We start from the raw sequence: 28,000 nt of genomic DNA, 5'->3' as shown, positions 1-28,000 counted from the left end.
CTAAACCTCTGAAAAATATTTATTAATAACATGCATGATTAGAGGCACGGATTATATATTGACATCCGTATTTTTTGCTAATATATAGTGACTTATTTACTTAACGAAATATCATTAGGCCTCACTACTTGCAAAGAAATATATGGATGAATACAGCGACTCATAGAGCCAATACAGACAAATATATATGAACAAAATATTTACAGAATATAGTGGTAACGTAAAACAAAGCATTAAATAGCTAAACAACATTCGATATTCAGAATCAGTAAAAGAGAGCAGTTGCTTCAAGCTGAAAGATCAAATGGAAATTACTTCGTGTGGAATTGTCAATGAATATAGTAGTTACTTCATGTGGAACAGTAATTGAGTACGGTAGTCACTTCATGTACAGCAATCAGTCAATACAGTAGATACGTATAGTAGAACAGTCAAGGAATACAGTGTTCTTGTAGATTAATTGAATACAGTAGTTAGTTTATGTAAAACAGCCAGTGAATAGAGTAATCACATCACGCAGAACAGTCAATGAATATAGCGGTTACTTCACGTTAAAAGTAATCGAATACAGAAGTTATTTCGTAATTAACAATAGTTGAATACACTATTTATTTCTTGCAGAACAGTCAAGCAACACAGTGCTTATTTCATGTACAACCATCAATGAAAACAGTATTTACTTTTTGTAAAACAATCAACAAACACAGAATTTATATCATGTCGAACAGTAATTGTATACAGTAGTTACTTCATGTACAACATACATCAAATGGAATATATTCTTTGTGATGAATACACTATTGTATATTATAAAAGCACCTGTCTCTAGTTACGGGAAAGTTGAACTTGATTTCTCAATTGTGTCATTTCAAATACTTTTATAAAGTTAATTGTATTACACTCTTGGGTTCATTGAGAGCCAAAACTCTGAGCTATTTAAACTGCCCACTGCAAACAGTAATTGTTGATCATTTCTGTCATGATAACAGCCGCTCAACGACAACAAACGGTAAATCAACGTTTTCATTCTTTGGCACATTTTGAAATATGAATGATGGTATGGTTCATTCCTATAAGTTACTGTATAATATCCTACCTGAGAAATAAAGTTGGGTTTTAACATTATTCATGCATGTTTACCAGTCAGTTCAAAAGTGAATAGTTAAACTTTGTCTTCGGGAGACAGAGGAACACTTGAGCAGACACTGGAGTTCACAATGTATATAATATAATTTTTTTAGGCCTAAACGTAAAGATGCGACACAAAGGTGACACATTTAATTTTCACTCCTTAATTTACACTGTCTAAATAATCAAAAGTTCAACCAAACTCACCTAATGAAGACGCTGAAAATATTCACATAAGTTATGAAAACAGACATTAAGACAAACATGAAAATAATTTCTGAACTCCATTCCAAACAATAGGAAGCAGAGCTACATTCCTATACCTTAGGAAAACGAATCAGATAAAGATATACAAAAACACAAAGAGTTCTAACAAATATATATCAATATAATAAAACCCGTACAATATGAATTTTAATTGACATTATGACAAGTCTGCCTCATTACCATATATATATATATATATGCTTAAAATACATTTGATGGCTATTTATTAGTATCGTATCCTTGTTATTCAACAATGATAAGCTGGTTCATTATGAGCAGCCGAAGACGTCAAACAAAACTTATGTCATTAAAGTTTATTGTGCTCGGAATATTTAATAGGAACTGAATAGGCTCCTTCTTGCGTCAGTTCTCCTATAGTTTCAATGTTGTCGTGTATTGCTTTTGGCGAAATGCGTGGGGTGATTCCAGCTCTGAAACGCTATAGAGAAACAAATTAATAAATTAGCACAATACTGAACCTCAGATGCTTGATAGAGATTTGTATCATTAGAAAGAAAATAATGAAGCAAGTAACGGGAGTATGGACAAAGAACAAGAAAACAAGAACGGAGAGAATAGGATAAGGTTTGAATTTCGCACAAAGCTACACAAGGGCTATCTGAGCTAGCTGTCCCTAATTTAGCAGTGTAAGACTAGGGGGAAGGCAACTAGTCATCACCACCCACCGCCAACTCTTGGGCTACTCTTTTATCAACGAATAGTGGGATTAACCATCACATTATAATGCCCCACGACTGAAAGGGCGAGCATCTTTGGTGCGACGGGTATTCAAATCCCCAACCTTCAGATTACGAGTCGAACGCCTTAACCCACCTAGCCATGCTGGGCCACTTATAGGATAAGAAATTAAAAATTTCAGTAAGGGGAGAATATTATAAGATAGGTGTTAATGTTTTCTTTGAACAAGAATACACCATGTTTACCACTCGGAACCCAATTCCGGATTTTAACATTGTAAGTACGTAAACTTATCGCTGTTCCACCCAGGATAAGAAGAAAGTAGAAAATAATTAAAGAAAATATGGTACAAGGAAACTAAAATAAAAATACAATTAACAAAAACATATTTTTTATTTTTTTTAAATTTCGCACAAAGCTACTCGAGGGCTATCTGTGCTAGCCGTCCCTAATTTAGCAGTGTAAGACTAGAGGGAAGGCAATTCTTGGGCTACTCTTTTACCAACGAATAGTGAGATTGACCGTCACATTATAACGTCCCCACGGCTGAAAGGGCGAGCATGTTTGGCGCGACGGGAATGCGACCCTCAGATTACGAGTCGCACGCCTTAACACGCTTGGCCATGCCGGGCCACGAAAATATAAAGAGAATCAAAGTAGAATTAAAGAAAATATGTCATAAGAACCAGATAATCAGAATTTGTGTAATTAAAGTATAGGATAATAAGAAAGAGAATGCTAGAAAGGGAATATAAAGCAAGATGTAATAATTAGTGAAGTAAATATAAGCGCTCTCAGTAGTTCAATAGTAAACTTGAGAGCTCAAGTTATAATGCTATAATTTTGGATGTGATACCTTCGACAGGTTCAGTTCAGCTGACCTAATGTATAGTTTTGTGATAAACTAACAACAACAAAATGGAAGCAAAAGTAACTAACATAAAGTAGAGAAGTGACGTAACACTGAGACATGAAGAAGAAAATAATAATACAAATTTATTTTTATGTTTTATAACACTCAATGTCGACAGAAATAGAACACAAAAATAAAGAAAGAAATTACGCAAAAAATTATAATAAGGTGAAATAATTATTTCTAACAATAAAGATGATACTTATAAAACAGTTTAGTTTACGAATAGACGATATTTGTTCATGACACACTTGTACCTGTTTCAGTGTTCCAGGTGTTGTCAAAATAAAATAAACGAAATAACCTGGTATCCACAGCATTGACGCCATAGCCATACCCCAACCCATAAACTCTCCCCACCAGGGATAAGTGTACGTAGAAGCATAAGTCAATGGCTGGTAACGTAGGGCTGAAAACAGCAAAATTGCCTGAAAAAAAAAAAAACGTTTGAAAATAAAGATACAAGTTTCTGAAACTTAAAACATTCTTAAAGAAATGTTCATAATAAAATACAAATACAACGAGTGAAACATTAAGATACATGACAAAAATGTGGTTAGTTAACCAGAACTGTGATTTTAATAACTGTCAGTGCTAATGAATGAACGAAAAGATAATGAAAGGGGTAATTCTAAATTTATGTCATTAGGATTTACAAGTTTTACCTGTTCTTGGGTTTTGTAATAAAATAATAGTTAATGAGTAAATAAACGCAAACAAAAATATTACTACTAAACCTAATTTGTATTGATAGTTACGTTTTCTTTCGTATGTTTTGCATTATATGTTACAAGCAGTGTACATTCTTCTACAACTTAGCTTGACTATACAAATGTGAGAGTTTTACTGGAGCGATTTATTTTGGTATATACAAATATTCAAATGTTGCTGTTATTATTATTATTAGGGACGGGTATTTTTTGTTTGACACTTACAACACAGACTGCTGGAGCGACGAAGAGCCAACACACGATAAAATACCAGTTAGGACTAAAGCCGACCATAGTTCTAATATTTTCAGAAAAAATTTTCACGCCTATAAAAGAAAAATATAGATAAAATGTATTGTTAAGTAAAAAAATATATATAATATATTTTGTATATAACATTGTAATTTCCTTCTCCGTTAAGCCTAGCTAATAAAAGAATATGAAACGAAGATGAATTTTCAAAATAGGGAGTAATAATCTGTAATATACTTCGACGATATTTTATTAATCTTTCAATGTATTTTATATATAAAACCTCAAGAATTTGTCAAACAGTTTTTTTGTTTGTTTGTTGTTGTGTTGTTTTTTTGGTGAATATTATAAACCAATTATTTTGTTTAGCCACACAATAGAAAATATATAAATTGCCGCAGCCAAGTGATTCTTAAAAATGCATGGGAAAATATGTTTGTAATAGTAGCAAATTAATAATAGAAGCGAAAGAAACGTATCATTCTCGTCATAAAAACCCGTAGCTTTTAACATATAACATTTATTTGTACAATAATGAAATTTCATTTGACTCACCATAAACCCAGGCTATAGTTATAGTTTGAAAGAACACGGTAAAAAGAAGAGTCATTCCACTGGCTGAATAGTAGTCCATCAACTGGAATACGTACATCCCACCCTGTGGATTTCAACTAAATTAGTTTTCTAAAGATAACAAACATAATAGCATTACCAAAGACACGAAAGACTAACTTTACTTTCCGTGGAACACATAATTGTTACCAACAGAAATAACACTTTCGAGTTAAATATTGTATAATTGATATTTGAAACCGTTGGTACTTAGTGAAACTACTTAATAACATAAATGAAAAAAAAACAAGACAAATGCATATTTCATAAATACACCATGACCGTGGTTCTCCAGTAAAAGCATAATCAATTTGTGGACATTAACGAAAGGAAACAATTATATAAAATTCGACATACAACTGTATGTGACTCGTCCTCTAGTTGAAGTTTAATTAGCATTAAAATTTTCTTATGTTTACCATGATCCTAAACTGTTACTCTTTTTAGCATGCAGAAAGAAATATATAGGTGTTATAGGAAAGAACTATTTCTAACAAAATTAAAACTAATTCAAACGTAGCTCAGGATCATCATAAGGAAAACCGTTAAGATATTTCTCACCATAATGGGCTTGATTCGAGACTGTACAATAGAAATAGCATTTATGTCTTTCTCATAACAGCTTGGTAAAATATAATTTTCTATCTCTTCTAAAATTGTTAATTTAGACGTGATATTAATTTATTAATTAAAATTTGATTGAATTCAAATTATCATATTTTCTTGCTGTGTTATAAGTCAATGAGAATATAGGAAATGAAGGCATGTTATAGTGGGTGCGTGTGTGGGATATATTGAAAGTTGAAGACGATAAGACTTACCTCTGTCATCATGGGTAATCCCATAAGAAATAAGAAGATAACGACACAGATAGTGAAGAGCTTCCGACGAGGTCGTAATACAGACGCCCATTCATCCACTATACCCGTAATTAGAGCTTCTACAGTACAAAACTGTTTGAAAATAACAATAAAGAAACTAAAAATTAATAACTACTCATTATTGATTAATGCTAGACCACTTTAGAATCATCATTTCTTACATAACACAAAATAAGCAGGAACATTAAGATGAAAGATATAGTTATCCCAAGTTAGTTTGATTAGAACGAATAAACTAGTTAAACAAATATTGTTTAACATGAATAAACTGGCTAAACAAACATTATTTAAGATAAATGAACCAGCTAAATAAATATGGTTTAAAACAAAGAAAGCTGCGAAGCAAACATTATTCAAAATTAATGAAACTTCTATACAAACCCTATTTTCATAGACCATATCACGACATTCCAAAATATGCACCATAAACAGAAGAAATTGGTACGAGAAAAGTTTCAAAGCTTGTAATTTCTTTCATCAGAAAAAAATAAAATAAAACACCATTTAATGAACGATCGGTGAAAAATCAGTAAAGGGTTAGAATAATTAATCAGCAGGCCGGAGTCAAGACTCTGTAGGAGTGTATATATTCAAACAGTAGACTTGAGTCAAGACTCTGTAGGAGTGTAGATATTCAAACAGTAAACCTGAGTTCAGATTATGCAGGAATATAGATATCCAGAGAGCATTTAAATCAAATGTTGTGTAAACAGAAAAACTAAATAATACATTAACACATGTATAGTAACTGTTTGACTAATTAAATAAAAGGCAGTTAGATAATGAAACCTATACCTCACCTGGCTATCAATACCAAGAACCAGTAGCATAATAAAAACATAATTGACCACAAAGGGGCTAAGGGGAGCTGGAGAACTGCTTCAGGATACACAAGAAAAGCTAGGCCTGGGCCTGAAAGAAAGGTGAACACTTTAAATGGTATGAATATCTTATAAAACGTCATATTTCCTTAATATATATATATTATCTATCATACTAAAATCTATTATACCCACTAGTATATTATCATTAATCAGATTAAAACACCCCAGTTTTCCATGCTGGAGTGTTAGAATTCATGCTTATATTGATCATTACTATTCCCAACAAAATCTGGCATTAAATAAATAAATTAGTAGTTCTTTATCATCGATAAATATTTACACATTATCTGAGTCTCAGGCAGAAATTTAACACTTTAAAGGTGTCCTTATTTTAGTTACTTTCTCTCAGAAAAGCGAAAAGTTTGCCTCATATCATTCAATCGCACACGTACATAACAGTGTTAAAATGCTGAATAGAAAGTTCTCGGTGGTATAGTGATAAGTCTTCGGAAATAAAACGATAGAATCAGTGGCTCAGTTCCCCTCGGTGGACAAAGCAGATAGCCCGATGTGACTTTACTACAAGAAAACGTATACTTAACACAAGTTCATGTTGATAAAGCAGAAGGTTATATAAATGATTTCGTAATTTAAGACCTTCGCCACGATTTCAGTGTCTTCATGTTATAAACGTAAACTATTTCAATATTAAAAAAGCAAGACAACAAACACCATCCATCAGAACTAAGAATATACACGAATGAACTGCGTAAACTTAATTCACAATTCTTAATTTCTGCAAGGAATTTTTTCAATAATCTGAACTAGTAAATATTGGTAGCTTCCCGTCCATATAATTTACCTTTATAGACGTTAAATAGTAAGTTAGCATACCTTCTATAGCAAAGAAATATAAACTGTTGCTAGAAATTCTGTATCTACTGTTTGTCAAAAAAAACAACAAAAATATTAGCTACAGATGGTGCTAGTGTGGAAGCTACGACAACACCACCAATCTGACCATAAAACTTTCCATACAGAAGAAAGTGAAATTTTTTAGATGCAAAATTCAAAAAATTATTTCATAATAGTCACAGCAATGATAATTTTGGTCGGATTTTCCAGTTTCTTCAGTATTTGAATATCCAAGCAGTAAATCAGAGACTGTGCAGGAGTGCAGATATTCTAACAGTAGATCTGAGTTGCGACCAAAGATATATTAAAACGGTAGATTAGGAATAATACTCTGCAGGAATTTATATATTCAAACAGTACACCTGAGGTAAGATTATAAAGGAGTGTAGGTTTTCAAATTGTAGACTGGAGACATGCGGATATGTATAAGTAGGCCGAAATTAAAACATTACAGGAATGTATATGTTGAAACAGTATACCTAAGTGAAGGTATTCATATAATAAATCGGAGACGTGCAGGTATTCAAACAGTAAACTTAAGTGAAGATAAACCCGAGGTAAAAGTGTGTAGGTAGTTAGATCTATATTAATTCAAATTGATTCTTAACTTAATGATGACCTAAATAGATTGAAACGTTCTTACTTGTTTTCTGTTTCAAATTAAAAGTTTCATATAAGCCTTCTCTACCATAGATTTAGTTCTCTGGTTTAAACTATACAAGAGTATTGATATTCAGGTAGCATATTTGAGTTAGGTCATTTCACCAAACTATTATATTTCGGGTTATTTAGGACTAACGTTGGTTACCATCGAATGTCACTTTTATATCTGTGTATTGACAAAGTTAAACATAATTAAAAACACTTTAACTGTGGGAAAAAGTGTGACTAACAAATAATTGAGCATGCGACTTAAAGGAATGAAATAAAAATTAACACCTAAGCTGACAGCTACACTTATAGCACTGATGATAATTTTACAGCCAATATTCATTCATTAGTTAGCCATGCCGCGTATTTTTTATAGCAAAAACAAATATACCTGATTTAACTACATCGGCTACTTCCACATCTTTCACATAAGCCATGTGACCAAGAACTGAGAAAATAACCGCTCCGGAGAAGATACTCGTGGCTGGGTTGATAATACACAATACCAAGGAGTCTCTGAAAGTAAAACATTTGCTTTAAATACAGGCATGCGAATTTAAACTTCATAAAAGTTGTTTTGGCTTTAATTATGGATTTTTAATAATTCAGCTACATAAGTTCTGGAATAATATTCTTTTTTAAAAATCGGGAAAAAGAAAACTTACTAAGATAAAATTATTATTTTATTTACAACACTGAATAATGTTTACTAATAAAAAACAAAGAAATTGGAGAAAAGAGAAGAACATTGGTGTCACATGAATATGCATCTCCATTCATCCTGATTCTTTGTTATTGTTGTGAAATATTCGTATTTTATTATCAAAACTACGTTTCAGTGATCAGCTTGATATCTTCTTTTCATTTCCGTGATGTCTTGATGAAACATTTCCAGATGTTTCAGGTTGAAAACAATTCACATCTTCATTTCTATTGACATCAGAATCAGATAAAACTGTATCAAGAGTCTATAGTGAACTAGGTTCAAGTACATCAGGTCCATGAGTAACAGGTCCTACAGCAGACTGAAGGTTAGGATAAGAAATTTCCTTTTCATTTCAAGTGTTGTAGCACGTTACAAGACCAAAATAGCAGTCATTTACGTGGTCTTTTGGTTCATGCCAGACTATTGGAATTCCAAAAGACAAATACTTTTCCTTACCTTTTGTTCATTTTCTTAGCTCTTCAACACAAATGGTGCAAACTTTACGCGGATCCCACGATTTATTTTAATTCCCAAGTTTTAATCAAAAGTACGTGTAGTACCTTTTTAATGAATTCTGTCATGTTCTGCCTTTGCTTCTTTACAAAAAAAAAAACACGAACAGAATATGTTGGGATCATTCACACAACTTCTAGTTAGAATATTGACGAATAAACAATATTGAAAAGAAAAAATAATGTCCAAGTGCACACACAAATACACAAATGAATATTTTCCAGAAATGTATCTCAGAACGGCTGGTATGGGTGTTAATACTCATAACAACCGTTCTGAGATACATCTTTATTTCAAGTGGGTTTCTCGTCATCAAGAATTATCCAGCATCTTAACCATTTATATACTAGCGGTATGTTACTCATGGGTTCCAGAACGATCGATAAAACTTTCACGTCGCGATTAGCCTAGAGAAATCTATTGCCAATTGTGACTTAATTTAAGTAAAATGATTCACTTATGTAAACGTATATATGACATTCTATGAAAAATCTACATGTGATGGAGAAAAATATACATCATTTTAGGATTCAGCGTACAGGAATTACTGTAGACAGTGTAAACATTTCAAAGCAACAAAAGCATTTGTTCTGACATGCACATCTTGAGACACGTTTTAAGTAGTAAAATAAACATGAGACACTTTTTAAGAGGACGAAAAGGCTGAACAACGTTTTTAAATGTGAATAACCCAACAGCACACAAAACGAACTGAATGTTCTAGCCCTGCTACTGATAAAAAAATTAAAGTTTCAATTGAATATCAGTTGCTTTAAATAACTAAAAGAATATTTGTTTTATTGCTTATCGTTCTTTTGTTCAGAAAACTTACCTAAAAAATTTGTGATTAAATTTGTTGTAGCTTCCTAGCGTTATAATAGAACCAAAACCGATACCAAAAGTATAGAACACCTGCGTTCCTGCAGCAACCCATACCTAAAACAAAATACATTTTTTTTAGTTTTCTTCACAGAATAACCTTTACCTGAAACATAAAAACAAACTAATTCCAGATAATTGATTCATTAAAAACTACCATTAATGCATACACACAAAATATGTTTGTGTACGTTTATTTTACCACAAAGATTTTGATGAATACATAGTTCTTACTAAACTCTGCTGCATTCCATCAGGCTAGTTGTTACATTCCATTAAGACTTTGTGACAATAATGCTATTCTTTTGTAAAATAAAACGAGATGCCTATCTTAAGTATGTAAACAACCTTTCTAAATTCCTTCAGTAGATCACACTGAAGAGAATATAAAAGCTTTCAGAGATAACCGCCATCTTGAAAGATTGACACAAACGCTAGAGCCTGGTAACACTTCGTCATAACCTTCAATAAGGGCCGGAATGATCAGGTGGTTAAGGCACTCGACTCGTGATCCGAGGGTCGCGGGTTCGAATCGCCGTCACATCAAACATGCTCGCCATTTCAGCTGTGAGGGCGTTATAATGTGACGGTCAATCCCAATATTCGTTGGTAAAAGAGTAGCCCAAGAGTTGGCGGTGGGTGGTGAGGACTAGCTGCCTTCCTTCTAGTCTCACACTGCTAAATGAGGGACAACTATCGCAGATAGCCCTTGTGTAGCTTTGTGCAAAATTAAAAAACACAAAAACGTATGTGTTATTCAGTTTAAAACACAAAACTTTCTTTATTTTAATTTCCAATATAAGCTTAGTTCTTTTTTCACAAATACCTTGAAAAATGAAGAAAGTGGTTTATCTACATATTTGTGGTGATACTTAAAATAGGATCAAACATAACAACTGTTAACACAGGCCTGGGAATTGGAACTTCATAAAGTTGTTTTGGTTTTAATAACAGTTTATTCGCAATCCAGCAAGGCAAATTTAGAAAATATTTTTTTGCAAATCAGGAAAGAACATTTATTTATTATTATGTTTAACAAAAAAACATTCTGTAATACAGAATAGTTCTCATTGCAATTTAAATTTTGATAATCTTGCAAAATATCATATTAATTTATTAAATTACAAAATGATTCTTCATACAATTCTAAAAAGCCTAATGTAGTATTTCACGAAGAATATTTTCTAAAAGAAAACCATAGTATATATAAGCTACACGAAAGCTATCTGCGCTAGCTGTCTCTAATTTAGCAGTGTAAGACTAGAAGGAAGGCAGCTAGTCATCACTACCCACCGCCAACTCTTGAGTTACTCTTTTACCACCCAATAGTGGGATTGACCGTCACTTTATAACGTCCCCACAGCTGAAAGGGCGAGCATGTTTGGTGGTTGGAGATTCGAACCCGCGACCCTCGGATTACGAGTCGAGGGTCTTAATCACCGAGCTATGCCGTGCTGAGTGTAACCTTACCCTGCAATGGTAGACGTGAATTGTTAATGTAATATTATCCTACATACAATAGTAGACATACAATGATACAGTAATATTTTCATATGGCAGAGTAATAATATCATGTGATGTTAATGAAGAAACAACTATGCAATATTTTGAAATGGAACACATTCTCAGATCGAGTTGCATATGATTTTTAAACCAAAATGTATGTGGAAATGTTTTTAGATTTAAGAAAATATTGTTTATGAATTTACATATCATAGATGTAATTCTAGATATGTTGTATCTGCCGCCAGATGGTTAAAAACACGTGCACAAGAAATGCAAATCTATAAAGTTCGAATAAGTCTGGTATAAGAGATCGCGTTGTTCGGGGTTGTGACGTATCAATACTTTTATCAGAGTTTAAGATAATATCCAAAGACAGCGATGAGCGAAGTCTTCGCATAAAATAGACACTGTTAATCGGTAAACTAAGACCGCAAGTGCATAAATATAAAAGATTGAGTGTTGAAAATTGAGCTTAAACCGATTAAGTAAAAAACAAAAATATCAAAAATACATTTTTCTTTTCTCTCGGCTTAAAATATTTTATGGTCGGTCATAGCAACAAAATGAGGCGTTTACTCCTCCTGGAATTTAAAAAGTGAAATAATAAGAGCGAAATGAAAGAATATAGATAACTGCTCATTGCTTATTATTGTGACTTTAGAGATAGCAGAAAACTAATATTATTGAATGCTTCTCATCCTGTTTAAAAAAACCCTTCAGTATTGTTTTGAAAATAGTTTTATTTCTTTTAATATTTCAAACTTATATTTGTTAATTCTTTCTGTATATTTTTATGTTTTTAATCACGTTCCCTTAAACTTAATCCATAGCTTTTCACTATTTTCTTTCAGTGTCTTATATTATCATTACCTTATTGTTTCAATCTTGTGTTTATATCCCTCTTTATAATGTGTTTTTGTGTATTGGTTCCTTTCAGAACGCCCCCCGCTACTACAGCGGTAAGTCTATGGATTTACAATGCTAAAATCAGGGGTTCAATTCCCTTCGGTGGCTCAGCAGATAGCCTGATGTGGCTTTGCTATAGGAAAAACACACACAAACACACACCTTTCAGAACATTCTGTGTTAGTTTGTTATTAACTTACAGGTTCATTTCTGGCTTCAAAAAAAGCATTTGCTGTAAACATCGCCACCAAAGTTATAAAAAAACAACAACTAAATTATTGGTAATTTATCTCTAATAGTCTAATTTATTTAGTTTTCACATTCATTTCTTCATTGTACCTTGATTTGTTTAAAAGTACACAGCGTCATCTAATTACTTTGCAGATTGGGATACACGCCAGTTTTTTAGCTGAAACAGCCTAATAATTGATAATATTTGCTTGAAAACCAGTCTTTGATGAAATATTGAAGAAACAGGACTCGTTCTTTTAATACATGTAGTAATATGACATCCCAAATATATTTTTCTTAATCCTAGAATAGAATGACTCACGCTTCTACTACTTCTGTGACAAGTAATTAATATTTAGAAACAGTCTTATGTTGTTCTGTTTCACTTTCATTTTTTATCCAAATGAATATTCGAGATAAATCTTAAAGTTTATGTTTTTCAGCAAGTCATGATAGATTATTCTTTAAAAAAAGATGTTCGTCTCAATAAAACAGATTACTAAAACACAAACCTTCGGTTGAAGTAATTTCTCAAATTTCGGAGTGAAGTAGAATTGTAGTCCTGATAGAGCGCCTTTCAGCGTCACTCCACGGCAGAACAATACAGTCAATATAACATATGGAAATATTGCAGTAAACCAGATAACCTACAAAGATAACAAACAAAACAATAGCTAAGTTTAAATTATCAATATATGATCGTGTGAGACAAAAATAAAATGTTAAATACACATGAAGTGTAACCAATTTATTGTTTGTTTTTGAATTTCGCACAAAGCTACTCAAAGGCTATCTGTGCTAGCCGTCCCTAATTTAGCAGTGTTAGACTAGAGGGAAGACAGCTAGTCATCACCACCCACCGCCAATTCTTGGGCTACTCTTTTACCAACGAAAAGTGGGATTGATCGTAACCTTATAACGTCCCCACGGCTGAAAGGGCGAGCATGTTTGGCGCGACGGGGATGCGAACCCGCGACCCCGGGATTACGAGTCGCACCCCTTAACACGCTTGGCCATGCTGGGCCCTGCTCTTAGAAACCACTTATTTTCATTTTTTCTAGTCACTTCATGTTCATTTGAAGTCTTTTAACACTATATTGCACATAGTAACGTAAGGTAACAATTCTATCTTTTTGCTTAATACATATACAAATGCCTCAATTCTACAGTTAAATGCACTTAATTCCAGGTAACAGTATAAAACACCATGGAATTATTTTCATTTGTTGCTCATCGAACAATGTCACTTATGCCCATTTATAATTTACCAGATTATATTTCACAAAAACTTTTTGTGCAATATAGATCTTTAAGTAAGAAATTCAAAGGAAGCAATTTTTATATTCATAGTATGTCCGAAAGAGGGTTAAAACATCGAAAACCACACGGAAACTGGGATTAGCTTATCTGTAAAACAGGAGAATAGCTGGAAAAACAACACCTACTTTGCCACTGTTGTGCAATCCTTTCCAGACAACGAGGTAGACCAAAGCCCAAGCAAGCAGGAGGTAAAGACTCAGCTCCATACGTACATCTCCCATTTCTTCAATACCGGAAGTTATGCCAAGCACTCGTTTTCTAAAATGAAAGTTTTCTATATTTTATTCACGACAGGTTACATCTCAGCTGCAACATACAAATTTATACAGTGGTATGTCTGCGGACTTCTACTGCTAGAAACTGGGTTTCAATATTCGTGAACAGAGACTACAGGTACCTCTTTGTGTCGCTTTGTGTATAATAAAAAAAAACTGCACGAAATAAGAGTAAATATGTTATGTTGTGTTTCACGGAAGATGGGATATATTCATTATAAACAGTAACTTTTTCTAAATGAAATACGAGTAAATATGTAACCTATTTTTTATTCCACGGAAGAGGGTGTGTGTACAAACTCTAAGTCTATCCAAACGTCCCGAAGGTTACGTTTCTTTGATTTTCCTTTTTTTTTTTTTTTGCTTTCAATCAACTAATACATGTAAACTAAAAATGAATGAAACACATTGGATATGAATACACATGAATCATGTGTTATGAGAAACACACAACCAGGTTTCATCATTCAATAAAAAACTGATGATTGAGACGTGTTTATTTTTCCATCCGTAAAAACCATGTGAAGAAGACTTCCTGCTAAGATGAGACTTGCATAATACTCGTTGGAAGTGATAAGTCACGTTCTTAGAATTCTATGGATAAGTTGCTTTCTAAATCATTTAGAAACGATTATCTTGCTCGTAGCACTTTGATGAAACTAGCTTAGGTCAAGTAGCGCAATTATAACTACAATAACATACCATAAATCAGAAAACTTTACGTCTAAACTTTTCAAAACAAGTAATTTTGTTTAACTTAAAACAAGTAGGAAACTCATGCCAAAAAGCAAACTAGCGTACATCAAAAATGCTAAACTCTTAACATTTCAGAAAGTTTCTCTAAATTAATCCAGATCACGTAGCAAAACCATGACTACTCAATACAGTTTTCTAGATTAGTTCTGTTCAGTCGGAAAATCATGACTAAAACAATTTAACATACATAGCCGTATTGGCAGATTCAGCGCCCCAGGGGTGGTTGTTTGTGCCGGTAATTACTATTGTAATATTCATAACTTATTTAAAACATTTATAAAAAGTGAACGTTTTCTTTAAAAAGCTATTTTACTGGGATGTACCGCACAGAAAGATCGGGTGGATTGTGCTCTTCAGTCATTCTTAATTTATGACATCAAAATGGTTCAACGCTCGATGTTTTGGTGATGTTTTGGAATTTCGCACAAAGCTACTCGAGGGCTATCTGTGCTAGCCGTCCCTAATTTAGTAGTGTAAGACTAGAGGGAAGGCAGCTAGTCATCACCACCCACCGCCAACTCTTGGGCTACTCTTTACCAACGAATAGTGGGATTGACCGTCACATTATAACGACCCCACGGCTGAAAGGACGAGCATGTTTCGTGCGACGGAGATTCGAACCCGCAACCACCAGATTACGAGTCGACCGCCTTAACTCACTTAGCATTGCCGGGCCTAAAGAAAGGAAGCGTCCAATGTGCCAGTTTTTAAATGTCAAACTACATATATGGATTTATCATTTTCGACCATTTGTTGATTCAGATAAATCAGAACCAGGTATTTTATACTAATTTACATTTTAGTTATTTCAATATTTAATTTTTATTTCCAGCACACAGCCATATACTGATTTCTAGTTAGGAATATGATATGTAAAAACTTTAAAGTTTATTTGCAATGACGACCGTGCAACTCACTACTGAGACCTCTTGTTGGGCATTTTCTACCCTGTTTAGGACTTCTTTTTGGTATGGTCTTAAACTTTTGACCAGCTAGTATTTAGGCTAATTTCATAGTGTTCCCATTTTCCTTATTAAATGCTAAAAAAGTTTTTTATTTTTATTTTCCCTTTTCTTATTTTCATCTTTCGGAGCTCTACTCAAATAAATGGTTGAGTCTATAAAAAGCAAAATGCATATTTTTTCTTTATGTTCATTGGCCTTAAAATTTTGGCCAGCAGTGTACCATACTTGTACTTCTAAGTGTCTGAATCTTGAATACTCAAAGTGTGAATATTTTATAGATTTTTACCTTTGTGGTGCCATTCAATAAATGGCGCAAGAGTTTTAGTTACATTGATACAGACATATTCGCTACGTCCATTATAGTAAGATGTCTTTAACGTGATCATGGAATGTAGCATAAAACATTACAAATTACCTTTAATGTTATGAGATTTTTACTAAACTTATGAAATGTATTTAAAAATACTGGTTCAATGTGTTTGGAATAATATTTTAGTTCACTTTATGTGATAATTTTTACTAAAGGAATATTCGCATTTTATAGTTTTCTTCTGAAGCATTTATACAACGCGTTTAGATTTATACTATAATATGCTGCATGTCTATCTTTTCAATCATTAATACACGGTGTTTAGGCTTATCCTAGGAAACACTATGTGTCGGTGAAAAGCTTTCCCTCTTTTGAAATGAAAATTGTTTATATAATCATGCTATGATGAATCTTTGCGATTTTCCTGCAATAAATTTATATTTTCCCCATGTATTGAGATTTATCTCCAACAAATAATAAAGGAGGCTCCACTTCCCCCTGTACAATGAATCTGATTTTTGCCTCCCACAAATCATGAATCATCCGCTTGTTAGAAATAAGAAATGTGATTTACTCTCACAAAATAGATTTAATTCCACAATTTACTTAACATAATGTTTAGGGACAATAAGGAACCTGTTGGTCCATCTTGGCTGTCACATCCTTTAAGACAAATTAAAACTTTTAAATAAATAAATTTAAAAAATAATAATTTAAAACCAGCTCTTATCATTCATATATTTATGAAACTTTCTTTTAAACTCACTCAAATTTACTGCCTCCACAACATTCAAAGACAGCCCATTAAATAGGCTAACCACCATATTTGAAAAAATAAAATTGTCTTAGCAGACGACAGCTTCTACCATGCCTAAATCTATATCTGTGTCCTCTAGTCCTATAATTTTTGCTGTTAAGTATGAAAAATATTAATGAATCAACATTCCCAATTTCTTTTACAATCTTAAACACTTTAATCAAGTTCCCTCTAACTCTTCTTTTTTCAAGTGTAAATAATGTTAAGAATCTTAATCTCTTTTCATGTAACTACCCCCCCTTCATTCCAGGTACCATTTTAGTAACTCTCCTCTGAACTATTTCCATCAATTCACGTCTTTTTTGAGATAAGGAGCTCAAGACTGAACATAATTCTTAAAATGTGTCCTACCCAGTGATATGTGTAACGAAATCACAACCTCTTTAGGCTTGTATTCAATATTTCTATAGATAATAACATAAAATCCTATTTGCCTTAACACTAACAAATGCACACTTCTTGGATGGCTTAAGAGACTGATCAACCATATCGCCATGATCTTTTTCTTTCATAACATTGCTAAGGTTATTCTCATCCAAGTTATAATTAAATTATGATAACCACTAATTAATCTCACTATAAAGTTTCTCAATAATTTAATCAGTTTCATCTAGTGATCTGTAACACATTCTTACTAAGAGCTTTTCCCTCTTAATATCCATTAAAATGAATTATTCTCCTTACTATTACCTTTAATATTCTAAACTTCAACTAGTTTAAAACTTCCAATACAAACACGTCAGACCCTTTCTTGCTTCACTTCCTTCCTGCCACTGGACTGATCCCACCAGTGCAACCAGCAAACCATTTTATCTTTACATATTAATTTTATCCTAGCATTTAGCTCTAGTGACCAACTCAAAATTTCATCTCTGCAATTAATTCTTGGCAGTATCCCTGACACAATTAATTAATGACCTTTACATTTAAATGTTTTTATCAACCCCTTGTGCTTATTAATTAGCTCTTCTGACTCACTCTTCCTTACATCGGTAGCTCCTACGTGCACAACAAAAACTGCATTGTTGCCAGTTCCCTTCATTATATCTCTTGCTTTGTCAGTTATATACATATATGTATCCAACCTTTGCTCCAGTGTAGCATAATTTAACTCTTTTCTCCATATTTACCCCATAAACTGTTGCCCCATGTTAGTACAGCGGTATATCCATGGATTTACAACGCTAAAATCAAGAATTCGATACCCCTCGATGGACTCAGCAGATAGCCCTTAAGAGACTGATCAACCATATCCCCATGATCTTTTCTTTCATAACATTGCTATTATTCTCATCCAAGGTATAATTAAATTATGATAACCACTAATTAATCTCACTATAAAGTTTCTCAATAATTTAATCAGTTTCATCTAGTGATCTGTAACACATTCTTACTAAGAGCTTTTTCCTCTTAATATCCATTAAAATGAATTATTCTCCTTACTATTATCCTTAATATTCTAAACTTCAACTAGTTTAAAACTTCCAATACAAACACGTCAGACCCTTTCTTGCTTCACTTCCTTCCTGCCACTGGACTGATCCCACCAGTGCAACCAGCAAACCATTTTATCTTTACATATTAATTTTATCCTAGCATTTAGCTCTAGTGACCAACTCAAAATTTCATCTCTGCAATTAATTCTTGGCAGTATCCCTGACACAATTAATTAATGTGCTTTGCTATAAGAAAAACACAAACACACCCAATAGACTATTATATCAACATGCTGTATCAAGGAATCACCTATAACTATAACATCTTTAAAATTCATATTATTCTTTATTATTTTTACTTTTTCTCTGTCCATTACAAATATTATTCTCCATGATATTTACACATTTCAGGATTCAATTCCAATTCAACAAGGCGACCTTGATCTAAACTAACTAATCTATGAACTCACCATATCTACCAAAACTTCCCACCTATCTTAATCAGTTTTTAATTTTTTAAATCAATAGAGAAATGGTTTGTTTGTTTGTTTGTTTGTTTGTTTTAATTTTGCGCAAAGCTACTCAAAAGACAAGAGGGAAGGCAGCTAGTAATCACCACCCACCGCCAACTCTTGGGCTACTCTTTTATCAACGAATAGTGGGAAAGGCTGAAAGGGCGCGCATGTTTCATGCGACGGAGATTCGAACCCGCAACCACCAGATTACGAGTCGAACGCCTTAACCCACTTAGCATTGCCGGGCCTAAAGAAAGGAAGTGTCCAATATGCCAGTTTTTAAATGTCAAACTACATCTAGAGATTTATCATTTTCGACCAATTGTTGATTCAGATGAATCAGAACCAGGTATTTTATACTGATTTACATATTAGTTATTTCAATATTTAATTTTTATTTCCAGCACACAAGACCATATACTGAATTCTGGTTAGGAATATTATATGTAAAAACTTCAAAGTTTAGTCATGGAATGTTTAACAGTTGTGATTTTTCTAAAGTTTAATTATATACATTGTGCATTAGCATAAGCACACAATGAAGTAAAACTGAGACGCTCGCTGTAATCATAATTCGTCTATCGCTCCCAAATACAGAAACATTCGACGATTTATCGTGAGGACACTTTCGTTTTAATAGATACGCAGGATTTCTTAGTGGGTTCCTCTTTAAAAATGTATTTCAAAGGAAATGAATAAAGAAAACGTTGGCAACCTTACAGATCTTTAACATTAAATGTAAAAGTGTGAGAAAAGCGTGAAGTTACAAGAAATATAGAAAACAATACAACTTTATATAACTGACGATAAATGCTGTTGTTTTAATAATTAGATATGAATGTAACTATTCGTAAAACAAGTGGTACATTTCTACTTGTTCGTAACGTTATGATATCTACAGTGGAGCGCCAATAAGCCGCGGACCAGTAAACCGCGAAATCGCTTAAGCCGCTATAGCAAGTCTTGTCCCAAAATTTTTGATGTATTAAATCTACTACCTGGCTTTTTTAAAGTTTCTCACAATCTCCTTGTCTATATAACTTCAAGGGGATATTTAAAAAGGATTTGCTTTAATTTGGGAAATAAATAAAATATATTACTATAGAAATCGACCGTTAATCTACCTTATCCGCTCTCTATGTCAGTTTTATGGAGACCGCCATTGTTACCGAATCACACCTCTCCATACATTAAAGTTAATCCGCGGTAAATCCGTGAAAAAGTGATCAATAATTAAAGTAATATTTTTAATTCGATAATCCGATATTTTTATGGAATTGTATAAATATTGGCCACAAACCCAATAGAAATCACTTCAGTTTCTGAATTAATAGTGAGCATATCATATTGACATGGCGGCCTGCATGTAACACGGGAAGACGAAATTTTACAGGGAAAAGCGAACCATCGCAATGCATTGGTCGTTTGTGTTAAAACGGCACTTGTCAATTGTATCTGAATAGTCTATACATTAATATTATAATGATCACGCAATGGCCCGGATGAGGCTCCTCGGCGGAGCTGTTGGCGACTTCGGCTTTTCAGTCACAAAGGTTTAAGCCGCGGTTAAACAGGTTGACCCCCCAAATACCGCGGCTTAACGGCGCTCCACTGTATGCAACAATTTTTTATGGTAATGACCTATTCGTAACTGTTCGTAAGTTAGTGTTATATTTAATTATTCACGAAGTCATACTGTTTCTCCTCTTTGAGGCTCGGCATGGCGAAGTGGTTAAGGCACTCAACTCATAATCTGAGGGTCAGGCTTCGAATCCCCACCCCACCAAACCTGCTCCCTCTATCAGCCATGGAGGCATTATAATGTTACAGTAAATCCCACTATTCGTTGGTGAAAGAGTAGCGCCATAGTTGGTGCTGGGTGGCGATGAGAAGCTGCCTTCCCTCTAGTCTTACACTGTCTAGTCTAAATCGGGGACGGCTAGCGCAAACAGCCCTAGTACAACTTTGCGCGAAATTAAAACAAAACCACCTTTTTGTTGTTGTTTCAATTATTTGTGAGGCCAGCGGGAGATTTCTACATGTTTTGAAGTCAATGATATTTCTATAATTGTTCGTGAAGTCAGTGATCTATCTTTAATTTTTTCCCAGGATCGGTGGTATCTTTGTAATTTGTATTATCTACACAAAATTCATTGTCAACAACAACAACAAAAGAACATTACGTCCGTAGCATTTGTAAACTTATTCAAATGAATTAATACTGTTTAGAAAAAAAGAAAAAGCTTTATTTGTCACTTACTCCCAAAATTCCTGAATGGGTGATGAAGAGTCGTTGAATGAAAGATTTTTTCCAGTAATATTCTCAAATTCAGGATCTAGACAGTTTTCAGAATTCCATGGTTGGTTACAACCTTTCCAGGGAAGATCGCTCGTGAAGGATGACACAAGGTAAAAAAGAGTCCACGCAATAATTACAGCATAATAGATATTGCAGAAGCAGACGATTGTCATGGAGGCAAATCCAACACCTAGTGTGAAAAATCAGTTTGTGATTTACTGCATTACGCAAAGAACGTGAAACTGAACAAATCTGTTGAATTGTAAGCTGTTGTTTCTAAATGAACTATTAGATAAAAAAATCTATATAAAAAGACCGTAGAGCTTTGAAAACAACGCAAAGATATAGTTATCTATGACAAGAATTAGATTTGATGAAAACCTCTTATGTATTATTGAAAATATTATATGTTAATTGAGCATGTATATAAACAAAATCCGTAAGTCTCCTTAGCGTTATCTGATCATTCCTCTGAGGACGAAATAATTGGTTTTGCTAACCAGTTATAATAATTTATTTCTCTTCAAATCAGATATTTGAAATTATTCAACTGAAACTCATAATCAATTAAAATAAAATTAAAAAATAAGGATAATAAATTATTTAGAGTTACAGTGAATGAAAACAAACAAAGTATAACAATGGAGAAATATCTCTTATTAAAAAGACCCCAACGTTCCATCTTTCCAAATGCATTTCTGAACGTAAAATGAAAAACGAGTAAGCCAACAGACGAAGTGGTTTTGCATTTGCCTTATTTAGAACTATCACATTACAATGTACCTTCCATGCACCAGTAATGTGCTTTAATTTTTATCATACATTCTTCTAGATGTCTTAATTTCCTGGGGCAGATAGCCTAATTGCTTTGCGCCATAAAACACCAACCTAATTTTCTGTTTGACCGTTTTACTGATATAAACGGTAATGTTTTTGTATATTAAAAATGGTTTTATTGAAAAGAAAACAGTTTAAGAACTACATTAAAAATTTTCATACATTGTATATTTAATTACTGGTATTAATATATAAGCTACAGTGACAGTAAAAAATTAAACTATTCTGAAACATGCATGTAAAGAAAATGCCATTTCCTAATATATCCTTTCATTAAGATACAAGTTTCACAAAAGTCATATTATTTAGTGTCCTTGAACTTTATAAGAGTGGAAACTTCCAGCTCAAAGTCCGTGTTTCGAAATCAGTAGGATTACTTACAGAACGTGTGATCTGCATTACAGGCAAGTGAAACGGTTAGATAGGTATTTCCAGTTCATAACAAATTATAGTGAGAATACGTGTGCATTATATATAAATTTGAGCAATGAAACTTTTAAAATTCTACTTTAAATATCACGAAGTCACTGGTATATATTTAATTGTTTGTAAAGTCAATGGAATTTTAATGGTAAACATTTGGATCGAACGTGAAAAATGTCTTAAAGAATTTATTTGCAATTACACGCATCTGTTTAGAATCAGTTAAGCGTCAGAAAATGGAGTGAGATTGTTGAAAATGTTCTTGCATTATTCATTTAGTGTATACATCTATGGCCTTAATACTACATAGCTATAAATGTTTGTACATGCCGCTGTTATGAATTATATGGAATTCCAACATCTGCACGTGTCAGGATTCAATTCCATTCCAACAAGACGACCTTGATCGAAACTAACTAATCTATGAACTCACCATATATACTCAAATTCTCACCTATCTTACATAATTTTCAATTTATTAAATTAACAGAGAAAGGCAATTTAAAATATAAAACAATCAGATGAACGAAAATAAATAAATATATCATAAGTATAATTATTGACTAAAGAGATAGAAAGAATGTGAAACTTACCTTTGAACATCGGTACCAAGTTCCAAACCCCAATACCTCCGCAATTCAAATACTGGCCAAGGGCTACTTCCATAAAAAATAAAGGAATAGCACAAATAATCAAACAAATGACGTACGGGAAGAGGAACGCACCTAATAAGGAGAGACATAAAATTCTAAATAACAATGTTTTCTGTTAAAAATGAAATCACGAAAATTATATCTGAATGGCAGACACACTACTTGTCAATCAAATATATATATTGCAGCTATGAGTACTTAAACGGTAAATCTGAGGGTTTATAACAGTGGTTCCCAACCAGGGGTGCTCGCACCCATGGGGTGTGAGATAACATTTGTTTTGGCCACCTTCACCTTTATTCTTAAATAAATAATTACTGTGAGGGGTGCGAGAACATATTAATTTTTTTTAAGGGTGCGGGGCATAAAAAAGGTTGGGAACCACTGGTTTATAACATGACAAATCAAGTTTCGATACTCAATGTTTAGCTTCGAGTTTAACACCAAACAAAAAAACAACAATAAAAATGACGTATTATGTTAGTCACTGGTTGATTTGTTTTTAAAAAATCCAAAATTAAATAAATTCCATACTAACAAACGCAACTGTGGCTCGTGTAATGATTTACACGTCATGACATGTAACATACTATATGCAATTCAATAGGTTTATCTCATGTTAGAACTATTTGCACTTCCTAATCGGCCTAATGCGTTTAGTGTTTCAAAGTCCCATGGTTCACATTCCTTAATTAATATAATTATTTTACTAAGTTGTTAGTTGGGTGTCTATACACTATAACTACAAATCGACGCTAAAAGATAATCGTTTTTGATGAATTGGTTTTTCTTCAAATGTAAGGGCACTAAATATAGCTTTACAAGTAGTCAGCCAGAATAGAATATCTTGCACGTTACGCTTTCATATATAAATGTTCGATATAACAAACCGACTTTTACCTTTATAATATAATGCGCATGTAATGCATTATATTATTGACTGGCTCTGTTTAATTTATCAAACTCCAAGTTTAATTTGCCTCTGATTATTCCAAGATATTGGCTCCTCGTAACAGTAAAGTTTTGGATACAAGCCAGAAGAATATTGTGAATGAAGTAGTATAATATAGCCTAACCTTTCCAAACTTTTCAATGAAATTACTTACCGAATACATTCTAAAACTTCTTTAAATAAGTGCAATCTAAATAGGATATCAACCATTGAAACAGGTAAAATAAGTAGATTTACTTCTACAGTGTTCTCGAAAGTGTTCTGTTTCAAGAGTAAGTAAAACCACAATAGAGATTAACAAATACATTTATGTCTTGCTTTTGAAGTTCATGTGTTATGATGTGTTGTACCCTACTAAATGAAAACTTTTATCGTGACTTATGGCATGCGCACGTTTTAGTACAAATTGCAATATTAGCGTCATTATAGTTTGTAGTGGCTGACTGACAAGCAACACACTACTGTATTGTGGTGGGAGTGGTTCAAACAGATGATTTTTCCTGGAGGCATTCTGCCATCTTTCGGTAAAATTAAAGTAGTTTAGAGATATTAAATGACTTGTTTTTAAGATTTTATTCCAATAAAGTACTGAATGAAACAGTTAAGCTACAATTATAACAAATCATAAAAATTATAATTATTTACTATTAGTAAAACAAAAGTTCTTCAAACTTTACAAACTGGGGGGGCATATAAGGCAAAGTATTTTTATTAGTTTTAAATTTAGCAACTAAACTTCCTTTAAACTTAGAATAACAGGCTTTATCGACACTCTTTTCTGTTCTTACGACTTAATATTCGTTGATAACTACAATAAAACTGATATCACTCAATTAAAATTTAAGTGTTATATTTCCATTCTTAAAAGGTAGATTGACTCTTTCTGGCTACGAATGCTGTATAATGAGTTAAAGATTCATATTTTTATGTGAAGTAATGATATTGTATAGTCTAAACATATGGCATGAAATACTGAAATTACATAACAATAAAAGAGAAACAAAAGTTATAAATATTTGGTATGAAAGTTTCGTCCTAGCTCCCCCTGTAAAACATATTTGTGCAGATGATTGTGCATAAGTTTTAAATAATTTCAATTAATAGCATACTCTCTGATTACAATGCTCGAGATGTGCGATTAGGAAAGATAATAAATACATGGAGTCATAAAATGTTTGCACCTTCAGTGGCACATAAGTATGTCTGCGGACTCACGTCGCTTTAAACTGTGTTTCGATACCCGTGGTGGACAGAGCACAGATTGCCTATTATGTAGCTTTGTTCTAAATTCTAAACAAAAACGAACCATTAAACGTTTTGTTTATTTAGTGAAAAAATATTTTACTAGTCTATTGAATTAGGCCTAACTTAAGCGTGTCGAATTAATTGTTATGCGCATCTTAGTACTACTTGAAAAAGAACAGACAGGGGCGTCGAGAGGCAGGCCTGGTCCTGGGGACAATTATGTCAACTGGCCCTTTTTTGAAGGCTTCTTAAATTCATGGGCGTATGAAGAATTTTCTGGTGGGCCGAAGTCAAATGTGTTGAGAATTTACGTTTTTTAAGGCAAAGCGATTTCCCGCAGTACTGCGATTTTTCCTTAGGTATATAGTGAAAATGATAATACGTTATTCTTTATACCATATTTCCCCATGACTGTAGTCCTCACTGACACCTCCTCTCGTCAGGCCTGAGAACAGGTTGAGATAAAATTGCAATTATTTGAATATCTAATAAATTGAAATACGTACTTTACGTTATTTGATATTAGCAAATATTTGCATTTAGGGCTAAGCTATAAGTTTGCCTAATAACATGTGAACTGAATCACTGCTGCGACCTTCAGATGTAAATAAATGCCTTACATTTTATGTTGAAATTCGTGTGAAATGACACATTACGTAAGTTACAGCAGAAATTGTACCGAAACTTAACCAAATCTTTTAACATGTACACTCAAGGTCTCGCTGATAGTGGATGATACCCTAAACTAAAAATTTTAAGGTCAGCTTAGCCTTAAGTAGCGTTACGACTGTCGTGAGTTACCGCGAAAACTAAAAATTAATAGTAGTAATAATATGTATCTATCTATCTATATGTATATTTAACAGCATTGAAGAGTTCCTAGTTCAAGTGAAGTTTTTTTTAACACGCCTTCTTTTTTGGCTTTGAACTCATCCGTCTAACAAACAAGAGATTACTAATGGTATCTGTTTTAAATGTAAATTTATAAGTTTAGAGTTGTTTTGATTACTTACTTTGTGAATCAATAAAGTTGACTTCTCATGATTGGATTTAATCGTTTTCTGCAGGTATTTCGGCGTTAGCACGTTTCACAAAACTGATAACATTAACTATTGATATCACAATACATGACACCAAACAGCTAGTGCGACACTTAATTACAATAACTTTCCCCTTCCCCCTCAGTGGCTCAGTGGTGAGTCTAAAGGAATAGAGAACTATAAAGCGGGCTTCGATACCCGTGATGGGTACAACAGAGAAAACCACTTGTATAGGTTTCTGTTTCTTCATTTATTATCTGATAATTTAATTAATATCTCTTTTAAAACACAGTCATTAAGCAATTTCAGTTATTGTAATACTCTCATATGATAAAATTACTGCATCACAACACTTTTAAAATACGTAATAATAAACAATGAACATGACGTAATGACATTTTATTTATTTCAACACAACTTGATTTCTCTGGCATTTTGAAAACATTGGAGAACTGGTAAATACCAACACACCACATTCCCACAACAATATTAAACTTTATTTGTGTGTCTAAAACATTTTCTATTGAACAATCAACATACAACTTAAGTAAAAGTAAGTAAGAACACTATTTTCTTACAACAATATTGAATTTTATCAGTATTTTTAAAACACCTGATACTGAATAGTCAACACAACTCTCAAGTCTCAAGTAAGAATAAATATGATCAACCTATTTTCCTACAGCATTTTACTGAACTACTGCTTCCAATAAATTTGGTGTTTGTGTTCGTGAGATAGCTAAAATAATATAATATTTGCAGAACCTATAAGAATACGCAGTTACATCCGAAAATACAATTGAGGAACAAACATTAATCTTTTGATAGGATTCGAAAAAGAATTCGAAGTTATGTAACATTATAACAGAAAGAGTAAGTGCCATATAAAGAAATATAACACTCAAACAGATGTGTAGTAAAGCTACGAGCAATAACTTATAGCTACAGAGTATTGAGATTACGAGTCATGTAATACAACAACACTCAAACAGATGTGTATCAAGCTGCGAGAAACAACTTGGAAATATAGAGCATAAAAGATAATCATTGTGTTATACAACAATACTCATATAGATGTGTATGAAAGTAATCAATGTCTTTGTGATACAGATGACAGTAGCTGCTTATAATACAACAAACAAAGTAACAATAACAAACCTTAGTTATGTATTATATATATTTCTAACACACGTTTTAAACTAATTCGTGTCACATGTTTGTGAAAAGAGAAATATTTATTTTTCTTACCTCCGCCATTTTCATAGCATAGGTAAGGGAATCTCCAGACGTTTCCTAAACCTACAGCATAACTAATGCATCCCATGATAAAATCTAACTTTCCGCTCCAGTGGCCTCTCTCAGGTAAGCTTTTGTCATCTATGCTTTGTTTAAGACCCATCTTTTTTAGAGGTACTATTACGGTCGTTGAAATAGGTTCTCTGGTCGATTCGGTCTCCTTGGACATGTCGGTATTCATTTTTGTTTTATAAGTTGACAACACGATATGTCTACAACTGGATGTCACGATAAAAGTTCTGAAAACCGTGGCCAGAATTTTGGACTT

The 28,000-nt window shown here is 33.0% G+C and overlaps 1 pseudogene across 1 annotated transcript; it reads right to left on the bottom strand.

Moving 5' to 3' along the window:
• Position 1: 1 nt before the first annotated feature.
• LOC143235537 (sodium- and chloride-dependent GABA transporter 1-like) lies at positions 2-28,000 on the bottom strand (annotated as a pseudogene). The gene is made up of 13 exons (XR_013019273.1): positions 27,685-28,000; positions 23,140-23,271; positions 21,248-21,476; positions 14,039-14,171; positions 13,106-13,240; positions 9,904-10,007; positions 8,244-8,368; positions 6,263-6,374; positions 5,403-5,534; positions 4,525-4,627; positions 3,943-4,043; positions 3,265-3,435; positions 2-1,834 (listed from the first exon to the last, which is right to left on the bottom strand). The product of XR_013019273.1 is annotated as a sodium- and chloride-dependent GABA transporter 1-like (transcript).

Source organism: Tachypleus tridentatus, chromosome 12 (genome assembly GCF_004210375.1).
Source record: "Tachypleus tridentatus isolate NWPU-2018 chromosome 12, ASM421037v1, whole genome shotgun sequence".
Lineage (NCBI taxonomy): Eukaryota > Metazoa > Arthropoda > Merostomata > Xiphosura > Limulidae > Tachypleus > Tachypleus tridentatus.
Note: the sequence above shows the minus strand (reverse complement) of the source record. Positions and strands in the feature narration are given on the sequence as shown.